This window comes from Myxine glutinosa, chromosome 4 (assembly GCF_964187855.1).
Source record: "Myxine glutinosa chromosome 4, kmMyxGlut1.1, whole genome shotgun sequence".
NCBI lineage: Eukaryota > Metazoa > Chordata > Myxini > Myxiniformes > Myxinidae > Myxine > Myxine glutinosa.
The window spans coordinates 155,048,760-155,069,598 of NC_136264.1; the positions used below are offsets into that span (position 1 = coordinate 155,048,760).

Below are 20,839 nucleotides of genomic sequence, written 5' to 3' on the forward strand. Positions count from 1 at the left end.
TTTGAATGCCTGCTGGAAAAAATTGTGGCCAGAAGTAGTCCACGATTACGTGTACAAGGGTTTCTCTCCTGACGAAGTCCACCACTCTGCAGTAGATAAGGCAGTGAAGCTGGCAAAATTACTAGGAGGAGATGGCTTCAACGATATGACTCCCGATGATGTTGAGGAGCTGCTCGAGACCCACTCAGATCCGTTAACGGACGAAGACCTGGCGGAGATGACGAAGTCAGCAAGTGAGGAAGAAGAAGAGGAAGCAGAGGGTCCAGGGGATGAAGAAGAAGAAGGCCTATCACTGGAACGCCTCGCAACCCTAGTGAGAATGGCAAAATAACTTAAGGAAAGGGCTGAAGAATGGGACCCCCAGATGATTCGTTCGTTTAAGTTCAGAAATGTAATCGACGGAGGCATTGAAGTCTATAAAAACCTCCTCGCCCAGAAGAAAAGGCAGCGCCAGCAACTGCCCATCACTATGTTCCTCACCCGAAAAAAGAAAGAAGACACGCCTACGTCTTCAGCACGAAAAGAAGTTCCGGACGACGACGAAGATACTGCACCACCTGACGAGGCGCCTGCTGAAGTGTCGCCTTCAGAAGAGCTGTAATGCTCTTCTTTGCTGTACAGTACAGTAAAAACTATTATTGATATACTTACCCAGTATCTATTACAGTATTTTCAAATATACTGTACAGCTATATATACACGTACAAATATTTTTCTAATACGTAAGGATGGGTCTCAAAAGTGTGTTTAAGAGTGTAGAAAGGGTTTATAAGAGCGTGGGAAAGGTTTATAAGAGTATGGGGAGGGTTTTTAAAGGCTTAAAATATATAAAAATAATAAAATTAATATATGGTTTCTACTTGTAGGCCTACACCCCATGTAAAGTTTTGACTTTTTCAACATATTTCAACATACAGCTATTTGATCTTCATTTGTATGGAATGGAATGGATGTTCGGTTGCGAGACGGCCAGCTGTCGACTGTGTCGATCCAGCATTTAGCCCCATGTGGAAATGAGGACACTCGCCGGGACTCGGTCTCGGTCTCGGAGGATCCGCCCACCGAAATGGAGGTGTCCGTGCCGGGCACCCCTCGGCTCGATCGAGCCCCGAATGGCAGCGTGCCACGATCTGTAGAGACTGCCGAGATAGCATCTACAGGCTCGCCTTGTCCTCCATCCCTGGAGAGTGCGCGCGGCCCAGTTAGTTACTAAACTCGTGCCGGGCGGGATTGCCGTCGACCTCAACGCTTGGGATTGTGACGGAATGGTGTGTTTCTTAGCTAACCTACTATCATCGATTTATACAGATGGCTACGTTTATACTTTTATATTATTAGACCGCGTGCTGGCTGAAACTTTAACGGAGGGAGAATGACATGAAATTGTTGGTTCCATCTATGGGCAGTGCCCTCCTCCTCACATTCATTCCTCATGATGCGGTTCTTGTGTCTGCCACGCGATGAGCGGCTATTTAACCACCTGTGAGTACGGAGTGATGCTACTGTTGTCTTGTGCCTTCAAGTTGGTAAGATGGTTTTTACATCCTTATGTACCTGCTAATTTCTCTGCATTGCCTCGATATTAATGAAGGCACTCAGGGATGCTTGCTTAATAGTGCCATGTGTTTCCTTTTTAGATGTGTTGCATTCAAGTGAATAAAAGCTCACTTTGGAGTTATCTGGTGAACGTCTTTCATTTCACCACAGGGATCAACCCCGTAAATGACTCCTCTGCTCTACCTCAGAGACCTAGGAATCTGACACGAGACTTGGGACATTGCTGAAATACGAGGCTCTCGACACAGTCTCCCATTGGGTGACCGATTTGGACTCAATAAATATGTCGCCGGATCTGAGTTTTTTGGCACTGGAAACGTCTCTGAATTATTTTTTAATCAGTGGAGCCATTTTAATTGGGTTATCGGGGCTCATGGGTTTGGAGACATCAGAGGCAAAAACTATGACTAATAGTTTATTGTGATGCTCTTCTAGGGGTCCTTAACCACTTTGGGTGGGTCCGACTCATCACCGCCGCGGTCTGCCCCTCTTCTTAGCTCAATTAACAGACCAAGATGAACCCTCGACGTCTTCATCAGACACGTTCTTCTTTGATCACCTCCTCCCGGTACCCCGGTTCATCTTTCTATCATAATACATACCTGTATAAAGTTTGACCTCGATCCCTTCAGGCGTTTTTTTTTTTTTTTTTTCATATACAAGATCGAGGCTTGTGAAAGAGCTAACATTAATCACACAAAAAGTCAAACCGACACAAACCGACACATAAAACACAAAATAAGGGGAGCGGTAGACAAGATGGGGAGAGAGGGGGAAGGACACAAACACAACATTTGAGAGCAGGGACATCGAGAGAACTGTGGGAGGGAGAGGGATTGGGGGGAGGTGGGAGAGGTATAAAACATATGGACACTGCAAGGACTTCCAGGAAAGAAGTTGGAATTTCAAAAAAGCGTATCTGGGGTGAATTATCGGGGGTAGAAAAGATCAAGGTTTTGGATGGGGGAAGATAAGAGATGGTGGTGAACAGCTATTTTAAAGACCTGGAGGGGAGAGGGGGATTGAAGGGAGTGGGGGAGTTTCTTCCAGAGGCGGGAGAAAAGGGAATGAAAGAGTGAAGGTGAGCAGAGAGCCTAGATTTTGGCAGTTTAACCATAAGAGGGTTGCAGGCAGATCTTGTGCGACCTGTAGGAATATTTGGAGGACAGAGCACAGAGAGAGCTGGGGGATCAAGGCCGGAGAGCAGTCGGTAGAAGACAAAAAGACCACCAACCTGCCTGCGGTGAGTGAGTGAGTGAGTGAGTGAGTGAGTGAGTGAAAGGCCCTCGGAGTTAGCTTCATCGCAGGAGATTCCAATGATTCTGAAAGCTTTGCGTTCTTAAGCGTTCTTAAGTTCTCACGGGAACGAAATAATTGTAACTTAACATGACCTCTGATCTTTGACTTCTTGACCAAAAAATCGAATCAGTTTCTCTTTGCATCATAATATATAATTATAGGCCTACCCAGTTTGGGAAAAGTCTCATCACTGGTTCAAAAGTTATCATGATAACAGGATTTTTTTTACCTAACATGACCTCTGACCTTTGGCTTTTGACCTTTGACCCCAAAATCTAATCAGCTCATCTCTACCTCATTAAACATACCTGCACCAAGTTTGACTAAGATCCCTTGGGCCGTTATCTCAAGTTATTGCGGTAATGAAAACCTCCGTCCTAAAATACAGTATTGTGGCGGACACAAAAGCCCACTGGCGTGGTGACATCATTCCACGCACCAAGTGGGCGGTGGCCACGCCCGAGGGGTAGGCGTGGCCTCATGATATACACCGGGCGACCAGCCCGGAGCAGTTCAGTGTTACAGTGTAGTCTTACAATAAAGACGTTTATATGTTACCGCTTGTCCGCTTCCTCCTTGCTCACAAGCAGCGCGCGTAACGCCGCGCTTTACTGGTGACCCTCGACGTTGGATCTGCCGTAGCGATCCTTCCGAACACGACGCCATTGCAATGGCCAACGACAAGGCAATGGCGATTAAACTTCCCGAATTTTGGGAGGCCCAGGCCGAAGTCTGGTTCGTTCAAGCCGAAGCCCAATTTCAGCTTCGGCGCCTCACCAACGACGACCTGCGCTACTGCCATGTCGTCGCCTCCCTCGGGCCCGGCACGGCCGCTCGAGTTGTGTCTGTCCTTTGCCACCCACCGGACGGCCACAAGTACGAGGCACTCAAGCGGCTACTCCTAGCCACGTTCGGCATCATGGACGACGCACGGGCCGACCGCCTCCTGGATCTCCCCGAGCTCGGTGAGACGCGCCCGTCGGTCCGAATGGACCATATGCTGTCACTGTTGGGCAACGAAGCCCCCGGTTCGCTATTCCGGGCGCTTTTCCGGCGCCAACTTCCAGCGCAGGTTCGCCTCGCATTGGCCGGGACCGAGCTAACGGAACCCCGAGCATTGGCAGCCAATGCGGACAGGTACTTCGCCGCTTCGGACACGCGGGCGAGCGTCGGCGTGGCCGTCACGGCCCTCGACGCTGATGTTCAGCAGCATGTTCCACAGCATCAGCTTCTACAGCACGCTGATGTTCAGCAGCATGCTGATACGCACCTCGTGAACGCCGCCACGCCGCGGCGAAAACCGCCACCGCGGGGAAACCCGCCAACTCCACCGGCCTGGCGGAGCCAGCCGCGCTCCTCCAGCTCCACCACCTGGTGCTGGTTCCACGCCAAGTTCGGCCACGAAGCTCGGCAGTGTCATCCGCCGTGCTCCTTCAACGGGTCGGGAAACGCCCGGGCCGGCGCTCAATAGTGGCGATGAGCGCCGGCCATTCGAGCAGCCTGCTGTTCATAACGGACACCTTCTCCGGGCGCCGTTACCTGTGCGACACGGGAGCGCAGGTGAGTGTCATTCCCGCCGGCACGTCAGACAAGCACGCCGCGGGTGGGGGCCCCGCGCTGCTTGCCGCGAACGGGACGCCCATCCGTACGTACGGAAAACGCTGCCTCTCTCTGCGGTTTGGAGGGCAGGTTTTCCGATGGACGTTCGTCACCGCCGACGTGCCCATGGCACTGCTTGGCGCGGACTTTCTGTGCGCTAATGGGCTCCTGGTCGACGTCAAGCGCAGACGGCTTGTCCAGGCCGAGACGTTCAGCTCGCTCGCTTGTGCGTTGCCCAGCTCAACGAGCGGCTTGCCAAGCGGCTTGCCGAACGATTCGGTTCCGGCCACGTTGGTCTGTACGCTTCCGGCAGCGGACGCATTCACCCGCCTCCTCGCCGGCTTCCCGGCCCTCACGCGGCCCACCTTCTCGGCAGGGGCCGTCAAGCACGGGGTGGCCCATCACACCCCCACCGTCGGGCCACCGGTCTACGCCCGGGCACGCCGCCTCGAGCCGACGAAGCTGGTGGTGGCAAAAGCGGTGTTCGCTACCCTGGAGCGACTCGGCATCGTTCGGCGCTCAGAGAGCGCTTGGGCGTCGCCGCTGCACATCGTGCCGAAGCCCGGCGGGGGATGGCGACCGTGCGGGGACTATCGCCGTCTCAATGACGCCACAACTCCCGACCGCTACCCCGTCCCCCACATTCAGGACTTTTCCGCCCGTTTGGCGGGCAGGTCCTTCTTCTCGAAGGTGGACCTCATATGCGGCTACCATCAGGTCCCCGTCAGGCCGGAGGATGTCCCGAAGACGGCGGTCATCACGCCATTCGGACTCTTCGAGTTCCTGCGCATGCCCTTCGGTCTGAAGAATGCGGCTCAGGCGTTCCAGCGACTGATGGACAGCGTCCTGCGCGACTTGGATTTTGTCTACGTCTACCTGGACGATATCCTCGTCGCCAGCGCGTCCCGCGAAGAGCACCTACGCCACCTCCGCACGCTCTTCGAACGCCTGGGCCAGCATGGCCTGATTGTGAACCCCGCAAAGTGCCGGTTCGGCGCCGCCACAATCGATTTTCTGGGGCACCGTGTCACCAGGCACGGAGCCGTCCCCCTGCCGGCCAAGGTGGAGGCGGTGAAGGGGTTTCCGCGCCCCCGCACGATCAGAGGGCTGCAGGAGTTCCTGGGCATGGTGAACTTTTACCATCGGTTCCTGCCCCATATCGCCCAGCTCCTGCGCCCCCTGCACGAAGCTCTCCGAGGTAAGCCGGGCAAAGGCGACGTTACCTGGACCGAGCAGATGGACACGGCGTTCACGGGCGCGAAGCTCGCCTTGGCTAACGCCACCATGCTCGCGCACCCGGCGCCCGATGCACCGATCGCCCTCACCACCGATGCCACGGACTACGCGGTGGGCGCGGTGCACGAGCAATGGGTGCGTGGAGCTTGGCAACCGCTGGCGTTCTTTAGCCGGCAGCTTCGCCCGCCCGAACGCCGTTACAGTACCTTCGACCGCGAGTTGCTCGGACTTCACTTGGCGGTCAGGCACTTCCGCCATCTGCTCGAGGGCCGGGCGTTCACTGCCTTCGTCGACCACAAGCCGCTGATCTTCGCGATGGGCAAGGTCCCCGAGCCGTGGTCGGCCCGGCAGCAGCGTCACCTCTCGGCCGTGTCCGAGTACACGACGGACATCCAGCACGTCGCGGGGAAGGACAACCCGGTGGCGGATTGCCTTTCCCGGGCCGTCGCCCACGCAGTCCACCTCGGCATCGACTATGCCCGGATGGCAGCGGAGCAGGCCGCTGACCCCGACGTCCAGGCCTTGCGGACCGCCGTCACGGGCCTCCGCGTCACCGAGGTGCCGTTCGACGGCGCGGGCGCGGCCCTCTTGTGCGACGTCTCCCTCGGGCGTCCTCGCCCCATCGTGCCCACGGGCTGGCAGCGCCAGGTTTTTGACGCCATCCACGGCCTGTCCCACCCGGGCGCGAGGGCCTCCCAAAGGCTGATCGCTGACAAGTTCGTCTGGCATGGCCTCCGGAAGGCCGTCCGCGGCTGGGGCAGGACGTGCCTCGCGTGCCAGCGCGCCAAGGTGCACCGGCACACCCAGGCCCCGTTGGCCCCGTTCACGGTGCCGGAACGCCGGTTTGACCACGTCCACGTGGACCTGGTGGGACCTCTGCCCCCCTCGCGGGGTTTCACCTACGTCCTCACCATGGTGGACCGCACCACCCGGTGGCCGGAGGCCGTGCCCTTGGCGTCGACAACGGCGGCCGATGTCGCGCAGGCTTTCATCGCCACCTGGGTCGCCCGGTTCGGCACCCCCTCAGACATCTCATCCGACCGCGGCCCCCAGTTCACCTCGGAGCTCTGGGGGGCGGTTGCGCAGGGGCTCGGGGTCCGGCTGCACCGAACCACGGCCTACCACCCCCAGGCTAACGGCCTGTGTGAGCGATTTCACCGCTCATTGAAGGCCGCGCTCCGGGCCACCCTCCGCGACGGCGGCTGGGTCGACAGGCTCCCCTGGGTCCTGCTGGGCCTCCGGACGACGCCCAAGGAGGACCTGCGCGCATCCGCGGCGGAGTTGGTCTTCGGGCAACTGCTGCGGGTGCCGGGCGAGTTCCTCCCCGACTCCACAGCACCATGGTCCGCGGCACAGCAGCGCTCCGCTCTGCAAGAGACCGCCCAGAGGTTCGCCCCGGTGCCAACGGCATGCCACGGGCACCCACCAACGCACGTCACCCCGGAGCTTCGCACGGCGGAGTACGTCTTCGTCCGCCACGATGCCCATCGGACACCACTGCGGCCCCCGTACGACGGGCCTTTCCGCGTGCTGGAGACCGGGGCGAAGCACTTCACCCTGGACATCGGCGGTACTCCTGACCGCGTTTCGGTAGACCGCCTCAAGCCGGCCCACCTCGATGTGGACCATCCACCGCCAGTGGCCCGACCCCCACGTCGGGGCCGCCCTCCTGCGGACGGACCCCCGGCACCGCCCAGCCCCGCCGTCACGCCGCCCCCCGGTCCTGCACCCATTCCAGGGGCAGCCAGGGGCATCCCACCTGGCATCCCTGCACCCCGGACGCCGCCGATCGCCAGGGGGCGCTTCGGCCGGGTCATTCGTCTGCCCCGCAAACTGGCCCTCCAGGTGCGCGGGAATTCTGGGGGGGCGCGTGTGGTGGACACAAAAGCCCACTGGCGTGGTGACATCATTCCACGCACCAAGTGGGCGGTGGCCACGCCCGAGGGGTAGGCGTGGCCTCATGATATACACCGGGCGACCAGCCCGGAGCAGTTCAGTGTTACAGTGTAGTCTTACAATAAAGACGTTTATATGTTACCGCTTGTCCGCTTCCTCCTTGCTCACAAGCAGCGCGCGTAACGCCGCGCTTTAGTATTCTCATTTTGAGTTCTGCTGCTGAGCCTGCTGGAGAAGCTTAGGTTTTCATTGCGGTAATGAAAACCTAAATGAAAACAAGTTATTGCGGTAAATCACGGACGGACAGACGGACAGACGGACAACGGTGGAGGAATAAAAATGCAGGGAAAAGAGGAAGGCGATTTATTTAAATGTAAGGACCGAATCTGCGTTGAATGAGGAATGGTTATTTTTGTCTGTACGAGGTTCGATGGGTGAAGATTGTCAGGGAAATACGGTGTGGGAGATATTGGATTGAAAACGAAGGTGTGAGGGATTGAGGAGGGATGAATAAATTGGTGTTAAATGAGGGGACAGGGGAGGGGTTCCAGTAGGGGCACGGGGTTTGGGAGGGTCAAGTGTGTCGACTGTTAAGGATACAAGGGGAATAACAGCTTGGAGGCGAGGGGTTGAGGTGAGGGGGGTGGATTGATGGATTGCGGGATTACAAGATGGATTTAAGGATGGATGGAGAGTCGGGGAGTTAGACGAGAGTTGGTGAATTACATGAAGGGAAAGCCCACTGAGCTGTAGGCCTAGCCCTTTAGATAACTGGAGCCAGTGGCTTAGTTCGGGTTTTGTGGCATGGCTGGAGCCCGGGGCCAAACTCCCAAAGTTCAATAACACTTAATAGCGCCCCACGCCACAGGCACGAGCATAGTCAGCAATTTCTATTGGGATGAGGAGGGTATATGAAAGAGCCAAAGAGCTCTAAGCTTCTCCAGCGGGCTCAGCAGCAAAACTCAAAATGAGAATATTTTAGATTTAGCTTTCTCCTGAGTTGACGAGGCTAATTTATCTACAAATAATCCGGAAGAATTCCCATGTTTCAATCGCTCGTCATGTTAAGGTGTATGGAGCAGCTTAACAGGTCCTTCCACGGTATGGCATTCTAATTACAAAATAAAAATAATGATAACATTGTAACAAAGTATGTATTAATTAATCTAATAATATTAATAACAATAATAATATTAGTATTATTTGCCAATCTTATTATAATAGAGCAAACGTATATGCTTATGTCGTTATGTTTGTCGCTATGTTTATGTGCGACGTAAACGTCTTCTTCTTCCTCCAATAAAATTACAACCCTCTTAATTAACCCTCAACGAACGTTTAATTCCCCTCCCCCAGATCGGCCAAGCGGCAAGCACATCCAGCCTTGGTGAAAGGTGAGTTCGGTGTCTTTTGTAGTAGTTCAATATGAATATGTCGGTATGCTCCAAGGCCGTTAACAACAAGTACATCAAACGCATGATTAGTAATTACGAGAATTGTTGTCAGATGGAAAGAGTTTGTAAACATCGACACTTTGACACATCCCGCGGGATTTAGAATGTAAAACGTGATTCGTAAAGTTAGGTCTCGAGCTCTCACGAGGCCCTTGTATTATAATTTGTGTACAGTACAACCAGATGGAGCATTAAAACGATTTTGTGGGTGATCATTTGGCGCCTCATCAACGTTCGCGCTCGGAGCAGTTGCACCGTCCGCCCCGCCATTAGGCATTATTAGCATTGCCGGATTAACCATCAGGCAGACAAGGCATGTGCTTCAGGGCCAGCCAAAAATTCGGGCCACAAAAATGGACAAGCAGTTTTCGTCAATTGTTTTTATTTTAAACAAATTATTTCTAATTTCTGTCCCTGCCCGGGTAATATATGTATCTCAATTTTCGCAAATATTTTCAAGGTGCGCTACATCACTGTATTGTGGCGGACACATTGTCAGTGGGCAATAAATCCGCGCACCAGTGGGTGGCGCGAGCGTCCGGGCGTGGAAGCGCAGCTTGGGCCATGCCCGGAGCAAAGGCGTCACGAGGCGCAGGGTGGAATTGAGATACATGCCCCGCCTTTCGGCCGACCGGCCACGCCCGGGGGCAAGGCGTGGCCTCGGGACATATATGCGGGCTCGATAGTCGAGACCGCCCAGTGCTTACATGCGAGCTGTTAATAAAGTGTTTCAGTTTGTACAACGCATTGTGGCCTACCTTCTTGGCAAATGAATTGTGTGTGCACAGCACCACACTGGTGACCCCGACTGGTTCAGCCGTAGCTGACCCCTGAACGCGCCATGGCTACCAACGCTGTCGCCGTCAAACTCCCGGAGTTCTGGGAAGCGCAAGCTGACGTTTGGTTTGTGCAGGCCGAAGCTCAATTCCAGCTCCGGGGCATCACGGCGGACGACACTATGTACTACCACGTGGTCGCCGCCCTCAGGCCTGGCACTGCCGCCCGTGTCATGTCCATCCTTCGGTGCCCGCCGGGCACCCACAAGTACGCGGCGCTCAAACGTCTTCTCGCCACGTTCGGGCTCACGGAGGCCGAACGCGCCGACTGCCTCCTGGACCTTCCCGCCCTCGGCGACACACGACAGTCCGTTCGGATGGATTTTATGTTGTCCCTGCTTGGAGACCAGCGCCCGGATTTCCTTTTCCGTGCGCTTTTCCTGCGCCAGCTGCCTGTGCAGGTGCGGCTCTCGCTGGCCGGTTCGAACTTAATGGAACCCTGCGTCCTGGCTGGAGAGGCGGACACATTTTTTGCGGCCTGCGACACGCGGTCGGTGTACGGTGCTGCCGTAGTGGATCCCGGTGCGGAGGCTACAGCGCCCCCTGATTCCCTCGTGGCCGCTGCTACGCCCCGCCCACCACCACCACCGCCGCCGCCACCACCGCCGGCACGGCCGCCATGGCAGCCACCACCGCAAACCTGGTGCTACTATCATGCCAGGTTCGGCTGCAAGGCTAGAGCGTGCCGCCCGCCGTGTTCTTTCGACGGGTCGGGAAACGACCGGGCCGGCGCTCACTTGCGGCCATGAGCGTCGGCCATTCCGGCAGCCTCCTCTTCATCACAGACACCTCGTCTGGTCATCGTTTTCTATGCGACACGGGAGCGCAGGTAAGCGTCCTCCCTGCCTCCGCGTCCGAAAAGCAAGCCGCGGGCCGGGGCCCCGCCTTGCTCGCTGCCAACGGAACACCCATCCGCACATTCGGAAAGCGTTGCCTCTCACTGCGTTTCGGAGGGCAGCGCTTCAAATGGTCTTTCGTCACCGCCAGCGTGCCAATGGCCCTGCTCGGTGCGGACTTCCTTTGTGCGAATGGGCTGTTGGTGGACGTTAAGCGTCGACGCCTCGTCCAGGCCGAAACCTTCAGCTCGCTTACTTGTTCGCTGAGCGGCTCACCGAGCGGCTTACCAAGTGGCTTGCTGAGCGGTTCCGTCCCGGCGAAGTTAGTCTGTACGCTTCCGGCAGCGGACGAGTTTACCCGCCTCCTCGCCAGTTTCCCGGCACTCACGTGGCCCACCTTTTCAGTGGTGGCCGTCAAACACGGGGTGGAGCACCATATCCCCACCGTCGGACCACCGGTCTACGCCCGGGCGCGCCGCCTCAACCCCACGAAGCTCGCCGTGGCGAAAGCGGAGTTCGCCACGCTGGAGCGGCTGGGCATCGTACGGCGCTCCAACAGCGCATGGGCCTCTCCTCTGCACATTGTGCCCAAGCCTGGCAGCGGATGGCGGCCGTGCGGTGACTACCGCCGGCTCAACGACGCCACCACCCCCGACCGCTACCCGGTCCCGCATATTCAGGACTTTTCGGCCCGGTTGGCGAAAACGACCATTTTCTCCAAGGTGGACCTCATCCGGGGCTACCACCAGGGCCCCGTACAACCGGACGATGTACCGAAGACGGCCGTCATCACACCTTTTGGCCTCTTCGAGTTCTTGCGGATGCCTTTTGGGTTGAAAAATGCGGCCCAGGCGTTCCAGCGGCTCATGGACAGCGTCTTGCGCGACTTGTCCTTCATCTACGTCTACCTGGACGACATCCTCGTCACGAGCACGTCCCGGGAGGAGCACCTGCGCCATCTCCGCACGCTCTTTGAACGCCTGGGCCAGCATGGCCTGATAATCGACCCCGCGAAGTGCCGTTTCGGCGTCCCCGCCATCGACACTCTTGGGGCACCGCATCACCAGGCACGGGGCCATCCCTTTACCGGCCAAGGTGGAGGCGGTCAGGAGTTTCCCGCACCCCCGCACGATCAAGGGGTTCCAGGAATTCCTGGGCATGGTGAATTGTTATCACCGCTTCGTGCCCCGCGTCACCCAGCACTGCCCTCTTGTGCGACGTCTCCCTGCACGAGGCCCTCTGGGGGAAGCCGGGCAAAGGTGACATCGCCTGGATGGAGCCGATGTCCGCGGCGTTTGCGGGTGCAAAGCTGGCCTTGGCCAACGCCACCATGCTGGCGCACCCGGCGCCCGATGCACCAATCGCCCTCACCACCGACGCGTCGGACTACGCGGTGGGCGCGGTGCACGAGCAGTGGGTGAGTGGTGCTTGGCAGCCGCTGGCGTTTTGTAGCCGGCAGCTCCGCCCATACGAACGCCGGTACAACACCTTCGACCACGAGCTGCTCGGGCTCCACCTGGCGGTCCGACACTTCCGCCATCTTCTCGAGGGCCGCCCGTTCACGGCCTTCGTCGATCACAAGCCCCTTGTTTTCGCGATGGCCAACGTCGCCGAGCCATGGTCGACTCGACAGCAACGTCACCTCTCTGCCGTGTCGGAGTACACGACGGACATCCGTCACGTCGCGGGTAAGGACAACCCGGTGGCGGATTGCCTTTCCCGGTCCGTCGCACACGCGGTCCACCTCGGGATCGACTATGCCCGGATGGCAGCGGACCAGACCGCCGACCCCGACGTCCAGGCCTTGCGGACCGCCGTCACGGGCCTCCGCGTCACCGAGGTGCTGTTCGACGTCGCGGGCACTGCCCTCTTGTGCGACGTCTCCCTCTGGCAGCGCCCGGTTTTTGATGCCATCCACGGCCTGTCCCACCCGCGCACGGAGGCCTCCCAGAAGCTCGTCGCGGCGAAGTTCGTCTGGCATGGCCTCAGGAAGAACGTCCGCGACTGGGCCAGGACATGCCTCGCGTGCCAGCGCGCGAAAGTCCACCGCCACACCCAAGCCCCGTTGGCCCCGTTCACGGTGCCGGAACGCCGGTTTGACCACGTCCACGTGGACCTGGTGGGACCTCTGCCCCCCTCGCGGGGTTTCACCTACGTCCTCACCATGGTGGACCGCACCACCCGGTGGCCGGAGGCCGTGCCCTTGGCGTCGACAACGGCGGCCGATGTCGCGCAGGCTTTCATCGCCACCTGGGTCGCCCGGTTCGGCGCCCCCTCGGACATCTCGTCCGACCGCGGCCCCCAGTTCACCTCTGGGCTCTGGGGAGCAGTGGTGCAAGGGCTCGGCATCAAGCTGCACTGCACCACGGCCTACCACTCCCAGGCCAACGGCCTGTGCGAGCGCTTCCATCGCTCAATGAAGGCCGCGCTCCGGGCCAGCCTCCGCGACGGCAGCTGGGCCGACAGGCTCCCCTGGGTCCTGCTGGGCCTCAGGACGGCGCCCAAGGACGACCTGCGCGCCTCATCGGCGGAGCTGGTCTTCGGACAACCACTGCGGGTACCGGGCGAATTTATCCCCGACTCCACGGCCCCTTGGTCCGTGGCGCAACAGCGCTCCACCCTTCAGGAGACTGCCTGGAGGTTCGCCCCGGTGCCGACGGCACACCACGGTTGCCCGTCCTCCCACGTCGCCCCGGAGCTTCGCACGGCGGAGTACGTTTTTGTCCGGCACGACGCCCACCGGGCACCGCTGCGGCCCCCGTACGACGGGCCCTTCCGCGTGCTGGAGACCGGGGACAAGCATTTCACCGTGGACATCGGCGGTACTCCAGATCGTATCTCCGTGGACCGCCTCATGCCGGCCCACCTCAACCTGGACCACCCCCCGCAAGCAGCTCTGCCTCCGTGTCGAGGCAGCCCCCCGGCGGGCAGACCCCCGCTACCCCCGAGCCCTGCACGCATCGCCAGAGGGCGTTTCGGCCGGGTCATCCGGCTTCCCCGCAAGCTCACCCTTCAGGTGCGCGGGAATTCTGGGGGGGCGCGTGTGGCGGACACTGTCAGTGGGCAATAATGCCGCGCACCAGTGGGTGGCGCGAGCATCCGGGCGTGGAAGCGCAGCTCGGGCCACGCCCGGAGCAAAGGCGTCACGAGGCGCAGGGTGGAACTGAGATACATGCCCCGCCTTTTGGCCGACCGGCCACGCCCGGGGGCAAGGCGTGGCCTCGACATATATGTGGTCTCGATAGTCGAGCCCGCCCAGTGCTTACGGCGAGCTGTTAATAAAGTGTTTCAGTTTGTACAACGCGTTGTGGCCTACCTTCTTGGCAAACGAATTGTGTGTGCACAGCACCACAGTATAGTGTTTAATTTTTTTTTTTTTTTTTTTTTTTTTTGTATACAAGATCGAGGCTCGTGAAAGAGCGAACATTAATCACACAGAAAGACAAACAGACACATAAAACAAAACATCGGGAGCGGTAGACAAGATGGGGAGAGAGGGGGAAGGACACAAACACAACATTTGAGAGCAGGGACCGAGAGACATGGAGACATCGAGAGATCTGTGGGAGGGAGAGGGCTTTGGGGGGGAGGCATGTGAAGGGGGGGAGCCATGTGAAGGGGGGGGGGGGGTGGGAGAGGTATAAACATATGGACACTGCCAGGATTTCCAGGAAAGAAGTTGGAATTTCAAACAAGGTGGATCTGAGGTGAATTAGTGGGGGTAGAAAAGATCAAGGTTATGGATGGGGGAAGATAAGAGATGGTGGTGAACAGCTGTTTTAAATACCTGGAGGGAGGAGAGGGATTGAAGGGAGTGTGGGAGTTTGTTCCACAGGCGGGAGAAAAGAGGAATGAAAGAGTGAAGGTGAGCAGAGAGCCGAGATTTCGGCAGTTTAACCATCAGAGGGTTGCTGGCAGATCTTGTGCGACCTGTAGGAATATTTGGGGGACAGAGCACAGAGAGAGCTGGGGGAGCAAGGCCGGAGAGGAGTCGGTAGAAGACAGAAAGGCCACCTACCTGCCTGCGGTGAGTGAGTGAAAGGCCCTCAGAGATAGCTTCATCGCGGGAGATTCCAATGATTTTGAAAGCTTTGGATTCAACAGCGTGAAGCCGAGCCAGGTGTGAGGCAGGAGCACCAGCCCATAGGGGAGAACAGTATTCCATTGAGCTGTGGATGAAAGCCTTGTATGTGGTGAGGAGCTCAGGTGTGCCGAGGAAGGACTTCGCACGACGGAGGATGCCCAGTCGGCGACTGGCTTTGGAGGCCAGCTTGGAAATGTGGTTTTCCCAAGAAAGATCATGGCAGATAGTGAGACCCAAAAGCTTGAGTGACAGAACTTCTTGGAGAGGATTGTTGAGAAAGTAGATGGGAGGGTTGTCCAGTCGATCTTTTCAGAGAGACATAGTAAGAGAGTGAGATTTGTCAGGATTGAAAGACATGTTCCACTTGTTTGACCAGTCTGTGATTTTGTCCAGGTCTTCAGAGAGTGAGGAGGCTGCAGACTGCCGATCTGAGGGAAGAGGAATGGAGCGGCAGAGAGTGGAGTCATCAGCAAAGAGATAGAGAGGATTTTCCAGAGAGTCAGAGAGATCATTGATAAAGACCAGAAATTCCGCGTTATACATCAATTTGGTTTGTATTTTATAATAAAAGGTTTTAAAACTTATACATCTGATGTTCTCTTTGCAGATTCAATCCATCGTTATGTCAGGATGCAAAGGTGGCCGGGAGCGAGCTCAGGAGTTGAAGAAAAAGAAGCATAAGGATGATCAACTACTCAAGATGACTCATAAATTGACATCGTTTTTCCATGTGGTGGAGAAAGATGCTGGTGTTGGTGGTGATGATGATATAGATTCAACTAAGGACTCCCCTTCAACATCCCCCCGCAGTTGATCCTGTCGAAGACAGGCCGGCCGACGATGGTGACACAGACACTAGGGGCGAAGGTGCTTCAGTATTGACTCCACTGATTCCCAACGATGTCGGGTTGTTTGGTAACATCACAGACAAACTGCGCCATGTGTGCATCAGCTTGGGCACTGACCATTTTCGGAACTTGCATGACGGTTATCCAGAAACGAAGCGCGAATACTCTGGGGTGAATCGCTTTCTTAATGCCAGTGCCTTCAAACTGGTTTTTGCCAAACGGGGAGGTAGCTTATCGTGATTGGCTTGTTTATTCTCCTGCCAAAACTTGCGTTTTCTGTTTTCCATGCACTCTGTTGACCTCTGACAGAGGTGCACAGCTTTCTGGCTCAGGATTTACTGATTGGAAGAATACGGCTCAGTACTTGAAGGTCCATGAAATCAGCCCAAAGCACATAGAATCAGTTCTAACATTTTGTCAGCGGAGTGCTGATGCCGGTCGAGTTAATAAGCAATTACATCAAAAAATGCTGTAGCAGCGCAGCTATTGGAAAAATGTGTTGACACGTTGTGTTGCCACAATTACTTTTCTTTGCGAGAGGGGTCAGTCGTTTCGAGGTAGCAACGAAATTGTTGGCTCCAGCAGCAATGGTAATTACTTGGGCATTTTGGAGTTGATTAGCCAGTTTGATCCGTATTTGTCCCAGCACATCCATTACCATGCCGATCAGGGTCGCGGTCACACGTCTTATTTGTCAAAAACAATCTGCGAAGAATTAATTGCTGTGATGGGCAAGCAAGTACTTGGTCGCATCAAGGATGAGATTTTGAAGTCACGGTATTTCTCCGTTTCAGTGGACTCCACACCAGACATTGCCCATACGGACCAGCTCACTATCATCCTCCGCTACGTCAACATGACAGATCACAAGCCTGTCGAGCGTTTCCTCACGTTCATTAGTATCTCTAGTCATACAGGTCAGAATCTTGCTGATACTCTTCTCCAATACTTGAAGGACCATGACATCGACTTTGACAATTGCCACGGTCAGACGTATGACAATGCCAGTAATATGTCGGGCAAGTACAATGGTATGCAGCAAATTTTGAAGAACAAGAACAGTTTGGTTGATTACATTCCCTGTGCAGCTCACTCTTTGAACCAAGTTGGACAGCCCGCGGTGGATTATTGCATTGACGCGGTTTCATTTTTTGGGTTTTTGCAGGGCCTGTATGCGTTCTTTGTGGCATCCACGCACCGTTGGGGTGTCCTGCAGACCCATGTGGAACAGCAACCTGGGTGCCTTGTTCCGAAACACCCATCGGATACCCGGTGGTCTGCCCGAGCTGATGCCACTGAAGCTCTGTTCTGCGGTTACCGCCAGTTCCAGAGTGCTCTCGAAGAGATCTCTGCAGATGAAAATCAGAACAGGGAGACACGAAATGAGGCAGATTATTTGGCAGAAAAGATGGGCACCATAGAAGTTGCCCTGATGTGTGAACTTTGGAATGATATTTTGCATCGGTTCAACTGCTGCAGCAAGTTGTTGCAAAGTGCCACCATAGAATTAACACTAGCTATTGGTCTGCTGAAGAGTTTGAATGAGTTTGTACATGTGCGCAGAGAACATTTTGATTTATATGAGCAACAAGCATGTGATCGCTGCGGCAACAGCACTTACAAATCCGAAAGTCGGCGAATTCCCAAGCGTAAGAAGCGTGTCAATGATGGAAATGCTACTGATGCCACAGAAGGGATGACGGGCCAACAAACATTCAAAGTTAATACATTTTATGTCATCATTGACCAACTGTGAAGTGCATTGCAGAAACGCATAGAGGCGTATTCTGTAGTGCTGCAGCGGTTTGGCGTTCTGACAGAGTTTGACTCTATGGCCGATGAGGATATCAACACTGCTATTACAGGGCTTGTCAGTGTGCATCACAAGGATCTAAATACTGATTTTGCGTCAGAGTTCCGTCAGTTCATTTGCTGGTATAAAGACCAACTGCCCTCAAGTTCCCCCTCAACAGGGTGTGCACAGGCACAGCATATGTTTGAGCTGCTGCACACCACTGGAGTTCATGCAGCCTTTCCAAACACTGCAGTGGCTCTCTGAATATACTTAGCACTGATGGCCACCAATTGCTCAGGAGAACGCTCATTTTCGCAGCTAAAGAGAATCAAAGATGTGAAGCGTTCTACCATGCATCAACAGCGTCTTGGTGCGTTGGCCCTTTTGTGCATTGAAAGTGATTTGCTCCGAGAACTGGACTTCAGTTCCGTAATTGAAGAGTTTGCAGTTGTAAATGCACGCAAGGTTACAATCTAAGGTCTAGTAAACTGTAAAGCAAAGTGCCAAATCTGTGCGTGTTTTGTCATGCATATATTCATACACTGCAAATTGTATAGACTAAACTAGTTTGAAAGTAGTTTCTTTTCACATTAAATATTTGTCTTTTTTTGTATTAAATATTTTGTTCATGAATCAGGTCATCTTTTGTCTGGGGCCCATTTCCATGAGCCTGAGATCTAATTAAAATTGTTCAGGCCATTCTCTAAAATTTCAAAATGTGCCTTAGGGCCAGCCGAGGCTTAATCCGGCACTGATTATTAGGCCGATGACCAGGCTGGAGCATTCATGGGGCAAACAGCCGCCATGTTGGAATAGTGTTCTCTCGCTCGAACGCAAGATGTGCAGTATAGGCACAGCCGAGAGTATGATAAGCGCTTTACTTTATCGGGTTCCGTTCACAGATTGATTCACATTTGTTTTCCTCTTTTGTTTGTTTTCCTTTTTTGTTTGTTTTCTTTCCGAGCCTTGTATTAGATACACGAAGGTGAGTGACAAAACTCAGTCTGATTTGTGAGAAGCGTCGAGTTGACTTTGTCTGTGAGAATAATTGAGTTTCAGTGTCTTAATAAAATGCAATGAAAGGAGATGGGGGTGGAGGGGGGTTAAACTACAAATTCATAATCGTCCAGAAACAATTGTCACTCATAGGAAATAGAGGAAAAAGAAAGAAGAGACACAGACCAAACGCAAGCACACATGCATGCAAAAAAAAAAAAAACACACACACACACACACACACACACACACACACACACACACACACACACACACACACACACACACACACACACACACACACACGCAAAAACGCTGACTTTTGACAAAATGATTAATTTACCTTCTCCATATTCTCATAATAAAACTTTGGTGAAAATTTGATGACAAAACTCAAATGGTAAAAAGGTTACACAACACACACACACACACACACACACACACACACACACACACACACACACACACACACACACACACACACACACACACACACACACACACACACACACACATATACAGTGTGTATCAAAAAAAATGGTAATCCGAATTCAAGGGGTTAATATGCAAAGGTTATTTAGTTTGACAATTTACATGTGGTTTACCAATTATGAGGAGATCCTCAGCTTTCCATTGATGCCTTTTCATGCATCATTGCTGTCACACATGACCGAGTACATGTTCATTGAAAATGACAAGTTCAAATCGCATTTTTACAAGTTTGGCTAATCGGTGCAAGACAGTTTTAAATAGACGCATTACTTGTCGACTGCCAAGTTGATTATGTAAAATTGTTAAGCTGGTCTGGTAATCGTCGGTTGCGTCATCCATTGTTTAAGATGGGTATTTAAGATGGGCCTACAGTGTATGGGTTTAGAGACAGTCTGAGTCATTGAAAAGATGGTTCAACTTATGACTGAACAGCAGACCTTTGTGGTTGCAACCTTACACCAAACTGGAAGTTTGCAGTGAACTCGTGATGCGTTCAGGGAACGTTTCCCAGAACGGGAGCCTCCAGCAGCCAAAACCATCTGAGCTAATGTTAGAAAATACCAAGAGCATGGCACTAGCCTCAACCGCAACAAGGAGAATTCTGGTAGGAGGCGCACTAGGCGATCGGAAATGAACATTGCAGCAGTAAGGCAGCAAGTTTTGGAGCATCTGAGGGATACCAGTGCAAGACGAAATGGGACGGGATTGCCTTAGGCAACATTCAACCGCATCACAAGACTGGACCTCCACCAACATCCATATCGGATTCACATCCGCATCAACCTACACCAGGGGATTTTGCCAGGAGGATCTCCTCTTAACTAGTAAACCACATGTAAATTGTCCAAATAAATAACCTTTGCATACTAACCCCATGAATTCGGATTACCTTTTTTTTTGATACACTGTATAAACATATATATATATATATATATATATATATATATATATATACATACTAGCCGAAACCCGTGGAACATCCACGGAAGGGAGGATGTGGTGTATGGATAGAGTGTACCATTATGGATGGCATAGGGGAGCGCTCATGGGATCTTCTTCCGTTAAGCTCCAATTTTTTCTCTTTAAGTTAAGTCCAATCACTCCTCTCTGCTCGAAGTGCTCAGGCCATGCCTTCCCGCTCTCATACTTTTATTTCCGTTCGGTGTAGAAAGAGATTGACATCGTTCGTCTGTTTTCAGCTCGTTATCTTTAAGCTTCCTTACGTCTCGCCACCTGCTACACCTCTCTGAGTTACGAGGATTTATGCAACGCACCCTGAGTATCGCAACGTCACTCCATTTAACTTTATTAAAATGACGATAAAGACGTGAAACCCGTGGAACATCCACGGAAGGGAGGATGTGGTGTATGGATAGAGTGTACCATTATGGATGGCATAGGGGATTTGCTTGTCCGAGTAAGAGTTAGGAAGAAAGATCAATTTTCACTTGTGCAAAAATGCTACACTCAATTACATCGCCTGTGCGTCGGCCTGTGATTGAGCCAGAGAGTTGGCCTGTGAGTCGACTTCCTTTCCAATGTCTGCAAGAATTGAAATACTGATTGTGAATGTGTAAAATTATATGAAAGAAGAACATGCATATCGATAGACGATGCCATCGAAAAGGAGAGCAGCTGTCAATAGAAAAGGATGTCAGACATCAATTAGACATTATTGCACAGGAAATGACAAACAAAGAAACAGTTCATTTCCATCGGGTAATATTACGATGAGAGATCAGCCGATACCTTTATTATGTCCATCAGCATCCATGGCACTTAGAAAAAAAACGCAGCATCAGCCAGCCGCAGCCAACTATCACGTACCGTCTCGAAGTCAATGCCATCCTTTTATCTCTTCGTATACAAGTACAACTCACTGATCGCAACGTCACTCCATTTAACTTTATT

The 20,839-nt window shown here is 53.9% G+C and overlaps 1 protein-coding gene across 3 annotated transcripts in view; it reads left to right on the forward strand.

Annotated features, from left to right (window-relative positions):
• The first annotated feature begins 255 nt into the window (after positions 1-255).
• Positions 256-20,839, forward strand: part of ABCG2 (ATP binding cassette subfamily G member 2 (JR blood group)) — a 179,038-nt gene continuing 158,454 nt past the window's right edge. The window contains exon 1 of one of the 3 annotated variants that reach the window (XM_078776648.1): positions 256-597. The gene's annotated coding sequence lies outside the window, so the exon portion shown is untranslated. Of the gene's footprint in view, positions 616-8,806; positions 8,982-20,839 lie in introns of those variants that run through there. The other 2 variants (XM_078776646.1, XM_078776647.1) reach the window with 2 other exon arrangements.